Below are 6,301 nucleotides of genomic sequence, written 5' to 3' on the forward strand. Positions count from 1 at the left end.
CGCTGCGGGGCAGGGACCGCGTGGGCAAGGGCGGGGATGGCGCGGGCGGCGGGCGGGTTGGGCTGGCTGCTGCTGCTGCTGACGAGGCGGCGACGAGCGGCGAGGCGGCGCAGACTCTAAGGCGGCAGTCGCGTGGCCGGGGGCCGGGGCGTGGCGAGCGTAGTGCAAACGGATAATTTGGGATCATCCCCCGCGTTGGGCGCCTCTAACGAAATCCAGACACACATGTCCGTTTTGGCACCCATTGCCATCCCAAACGGACGAAATCCGGACGAAATGAACGTCCACTTGGGGTCGCGTGTTGGAGTTGGCCTAAGCTCGTATGTAAAATTCTAGCCTTGTTTGGCTTTATTAATTTTAAGCTAGCCCCCCTTGCGCAACGCGGGCGGGCGAAACACAAATGCGGACGACCATCTTCTCCTCGTGTCCGTATGGAATGAGCTCCCAACCCGTAGAGTGACGGAGGACCAGGATCTGATTCCCGCCATACCGGATAAGGCCGAAGATCGTCAGACGGGAGCTTTAAGGCGCAATGGAGCTGAGTGGAGTGTGTAGGGTTTGGTTCGGAAGCGGATGTGGATGAATATATATGGGGTCAGGGTGGGTCAGATTTGACATGGTGGACGTGCCAGGGCCTCCCCATATTCGCTCTAAATTTAGGCTAGATATGATGGTGTCGGTCAGCCCAGGGGTTTGGGGCCGATATGAGAGGTCCATCTGGGTCGGGTTTTTTATCCGACTAGTGACGGGGCGTCCACCCGGACATATATCGAAGGTTTAGGGAGCCCATCTGTAGATGCTCTAAGCGCGTACTCCCTCCGTCCGATGAAGAGTGTACATTTAGAGATTTTAGGATAAATTATGGAGTCAAGTAAAAAAATTATTGAAAAGGTGCAAGCCATCATCTCTCTTCTCTTTAATTAACCAACTCCTAATGAGCTAAATGCATGTAAAAATTAAGAAAACCATGTGTAGATTGTTATTGGTCTTGATTACCGTGTGATGAGAGAGAAATACTTTTTTTTATTTTAAAGTGCATTGGGAAGATAGAAATACATTCTTTTGTGGACAAATTCTGAAGCCAAACGTACACTCTTTACCATATGAAGGGAGTATGTAAGATTCTAACCTCATTTGGCTTTATTTTATTAATCCAGCCCCACTGCCCTCGTCAGAACCATCCTCACCTTGCCTAGATATAATTGTTATGGACTCGATATTAATAACATTTATTAGGAAAATGTTAATCTAAAATTCTGTACACTATGTTTATTTTTCAGTTTTACTATATTTTCTAGTCGTTTGTTTTTGAATTGGTGTTAGGTCATTTTCTTGTCCGTCCAATTCACACGAATCTCGGCGCGTTGCTTGTCCAGTGTTGCGTACTGGGTTGTTCTATCGTGGACTTGTTGTTTTATTGGGCCTTCAGGTTTTTGCGGGTCTGCACTTGGTATCATACGAGTATCAGTTGCGTCTGACTTCTTTTTGCATGGAATTTTGAGCTTTATTCAAACGAAGGCATTCGCTGGGTAGTCAGCCAGAAGGCTACTGGTCAGGAAGCTTGGAGTTTCCGTAAGTCAGCTTTCAGTAGCAGTCACCATGCACGCACATTTTACACACATGTGAGCTGAACCATTAGCCGATCTACTTACATTTTGAATTACAAAAAAGAATGAAAACTAGCAGAAAGCTCATCAATTTCTAGAAGAATTGGTGCCACAACTGAACGACTGTTGATGCGAGTGTTCCAGAGGTTAACCACCTCCAGGCTGTCGGTTTCCACCACCACATGCAAGAACCCTCTAAGATTTGCGAAGATGATGCCATCACGAATTGTCAGGGCTTCTGCAATCATGGGGTCAGTCACTCCGGGGTGCAGTTTGCACCAAGCACCCAGGAGAGCCGAAGGTGACCATGCCATGCCACCAGCTCCACTTCTCCCCTCATCATAGACGATCGCTGCATCGGTATTGATCTTGATCTGGCTTGGTTCCGGAGGCCGCCAACCATGACCTGGAAGAATGATCGCATGTTGCAAGGGGATATCCAGTAAGGCCAGAGCTTCTTGAGTGAGCCGCACCAAGTTGGCCAGATCCAGTTTGTCTCCATCATGAGTCCACAGTCCAAATGGACCACATCACAGTGATAATCGTTGATCGTTCTCTCGCTGAGACCCTTGATTCACATAAAATATCAGAGGCCCAAGTGGATGGGTGGAGCCGCGAAAGTTTCATATCCAGGAGCTGGCGCGCTTCCTCCCAAAATCCTCGGGCATGTGAGCAGTGAATGACAGCATGTTGTAAGCCTTCGTCATGTGCCTGACAGAGCTTGCATAGACTTGTGTCTCGGATATGCCGATAATTGAGCATGCATTCATCCGGAAGAATACCACGTAGTACCCTCCACCAGAACACTCGTACTTTTGGTACGACTTTGAGAGACCAGAGTGCTTTCCACAACTGTTGTTTATTAGCTGAAGCTTCCGTAACCCGCCCTTCTTCTCGAGCTAGATGCTCTTTTTGAGTCACTAGAGCTCGGTACGCTGACTTAACAGTGTAGTTGGCTGTCCTCTCATGTGCCCATGCCAATGAATCTTCACCATCGCCGCGTCGTAGAGGAATATTGAGTATAGCCTCCGCATCCGGTGCGATAAAATTCTGACGAACTAAGTCTTGCTTCCAGGACCAGTTCTCAAAGTCAATGAGATCGCTAACTAGTGAGATGGTAGGAGCCATCGGTGTTAGCAAAGGAGTTCTCGTATGTGTTGTTGGGATCCACTTATCAGTCCATGTGTTAATAGAAGTGCCATCGCCAAATCGCATCACGATTCCCGCAAGCATGGCTTCCCGCCCTGCAATGATAGCCCGCCAAGTTGCTGACGCGGACATGGGTACAGCAGCTTGAAGGAACTCTGAATCTAGAAAATACCCGCCCTTCATAACTCCAACACAAAGTGAATTAGGATTTGTCATGAAACGCCACCCAAGTTTGCTGAGAAAAGCAAGGTTAAACATATGGAGATCACGGAAATGTTGGGGAACGTAGTAATTTCAAAAAAGTTCCTACGCATACGCAAGATCATGGTGATGCATAGCAACGAGAGGGGATAGTGTCGTCTATGTACCCTCATAGACTGTAAGCGGAAGCGTTATGACAACGCGGTTGATGTAGTCGTATGTCTTCATGATCGACCGATCCTCAGTACCGAACGTACGACACCTCCGCATTGATGTAGTCGTATGTCTTGATGCACTCTTGTGTGGTGAAGATTATTTTCCTCATGCTTATCTTTATGAGGTTTTTGCCATCTTAATTGGCATCCCTCGTCTTGATGCGCCTTTCATCTTCTATCTTCACCGCGGGTTGTCACAAGCATAGGTTCTCTATATGCTTATTAGTAAGCTTGTGAACCCATTTGCTAGTTGTGTGTGGGAATGATAGGCCTTGCACTGTGTGCCTCATTCTTTGAAGACTTTATTGATGCTTAATGCTCTTCTGTACATTAGTCTTCTCAAGTGCATTGCCTTGACTCACACACATCTTTTTGGTTAAGCCCACTCTTAAGTTGCCTCTCTTACTTGTTGCTCAACCATGTGTTTGTTGCAAGTACTAGGCTTAGTTTCCTATATGCTCTCTTGCACTTGTTGTAAGTTTCTATTAATTTGGGGGAGCTATGATCCTATTTTGTGCACTTTGTATCCAAATACAAAAAATCTTGATGTGCACAAATCATGGGGAGCTTCTCTAGTTTCTTTAGAACACTGCTCCGCCCTTATCATAATATCCTTTATTCATGTGGCTCGTAGGATCATTGTCCTAGTTGGTTCAATTGGTATCTTTTGATAGCTTGCTTCAATTGGTATCTTTTGATTGCTTGATTGCTTGTTTCTCTCTTTGATTATGCCTTTGTGGCATATCTTCCTTTTGCAATCTTTGGGCCTCAATATAGTTTGTCTTCCTCCAAGTATTTACCGTTGGATATGTGTATTGCATTCCACTCTCTTGTTGAGAAATACACAATTTATGGAGGAACACATTTTCTATTGGCCTTCTAAGCTTTTAGCCCATTTTGGCAATCGTTGCCAATGGGGGAGAAGTTTCAGAGAGTTTTGTGGAGAAGTTTAGAGAGTTGTCTCTTCTGGCTTTGTTTGTGGAGAAGTTTAGAGAGTTGTCTCTTCTGGCTTTGGTTTGTTCCTAAGCATACGCAGCTCCTACGCATGCATTATTGGTTGTTGCATTGCATGGTGATGCATAATTCCTTATATAAACTCTCTTGAAAGTGATTGTCATCAATTACCAAAATGGGGGAGATTGAAAGGACATGTGGTGCCCCCATGTGTGGTTTTGGTAATTGATGACATTCTCTATGGACTAATGGTTGCATTGAGTTATATTTGAAGGATTTTTCCATAGGCATTTCTTGAAGTCCATGTGTTGGTTTCAAGGAGTTTATGGGTTGGCCAAGGTGCTATTAAGCAATTATCCAAAAATTGGTCATGTGAGTGTTGAGCTTATTGCAAGCATGTCTTGAAGAAGAAGATTGTGTGATCATTCATGTTTACCTTCAAGACATCATCCAAACAAAGAGAGTTGGAAAGATTCAAGGTTGATCAAGACTAAGTGAAGAGTGAATCAAGTTGATCAACTCACAAAGAGTAGAAGATGTACCGAGAGGGATCAAGTGATCCCATGGTATGGTAAGCATTGTCCATTGCACTTTGTGTACTAACCCATGGTCTATGTGAGAGTCTATGTGGGGTTAGGTACGTGTCCATGGGCTTGCGTCAAGAGGATGATACAACCCATGGGAAGGATGACATCAAGTGGTGATCGTCATCAAGATTGTCCTGTGCAAGTTCAAGTGGAGAATCACGAAGATATCAAGTGCTTGAAGCTTGCCATCCATTATGGTGTCAATGGACTTGTGAAGATGTGCCGAAGAGTGGCTCACCCATAGTGGAGTATGGGGGAGCAATCATCTAGTCTCCATCGACCCAACACAATCAAGAAAGGTGGTCCATCTTGAGGAGGAAAAGATCGTCATCATCTAGCTCAAGTGGATCATGTGCAAGGCAAAGGTTTGCCCTTGATAGGTTTTCTATTTTACCGGTCTCATGGTGGTAGTTGGTGAAGGAAATATGCCCTAGAGGCAATAATAAAGTTATTATTTATTTCCTTATATCATGATAAAAGTTTATTATTCATGCTAGAATTGTATTAACCGGAAACATAATACATGTGTGAATACATAGACAAACAGAGTGTCACTAGTATGCCTCTACTTGACTAGCTCGTTAATCAAAGATGGTTATGTTTCCTAACCATGGACAAAGAGTTGTTATTTGATTAACGGGATCACATCATTAGTTGAATGATCTGATTGACCTGACCCATTCCATTAGCTTAGCACCCGATCGTTTAGTATGTTGCTATTGCTTTCTTCATGACTTATACATGTTCCTATGACCATGAGATTATGCAACTCCCGTTTGCCAGAGGAACACTTTGTGTGCTACCAAACGTCACAACGTAACTGGGTGATTATAAAGGAGCTCTACAGGTGTCTCCAAAGGTACATGTTGGGTTGGCGTATTTCGAGATTAGGATTTGTCATTCCGATTGTCGGAGAGGTATCTCTGGGCCCTCTCGGTAATGCACATCACTTAAGCCTAGCAAGCATTGCAACTAATGAGTTAGTTGCGGGATGATGTATTACAGAATGAGTAAAGAGACTTGCCGGTAACGAGATTGAACTAGGTATAGGATACCGACGATCGAATCTCGGGCAAGTAACATACCGATGACAAAGGGAACAACGTATGTTGTTATGCGGTCTGACCGATAAAAGGTCTTCGTAGAATATGTAGGAACCAATATGGGCATCCAGGTCCCACTATTGGTTGTTGACCGGAGACGTGTCTCGGTCATGTCTACATTGTTCTCGAACCCGTAGGGTCCGCACGCTTAAGGTTTCGATGACAGTTATATTATGAGTTTATGCGTTTTGATGTACTGAAGGTTGTTCGGAGTCCCAGATGTGATCACGGACATGACGAGGAGTCTCGAAATGGTCGAGACATAAATATTGATATATTGGAAGCCTATGTTTGGATATCGGAAGTGTTTCGGGTGAAATCGGGATTTTACCGGATTACCGGGAGGTTACCGGAACCCCCCCGGGAGGTATATGGGCCTTAGTGGGCCTTAGTGGAAGAGAGGAGAGGTGGCCAGAGATGGGCCACGCGCCCCTCCCCCCTTGGTCCGAATAGGACAAGGAGAGGGGGCCGGCCCCCCTTCCTCC

The sequence above is a fragment of the Triticum dicoccoides genome, chromosome 1A (assembly GCF_002162155.2).
Source record: "Triticum dicoccoides isolate Atlit2015 ecotype Zavitan chromosome 1A, WEW_v2.0, whole genome shotgun sequence".
NCBI classification, from domain to species: Eukaryota; Viridiplantae; Streptophyta; class Magnoliopsida; order Poales; family Poaceae; genus Triticum; species Triticum dicoccoides.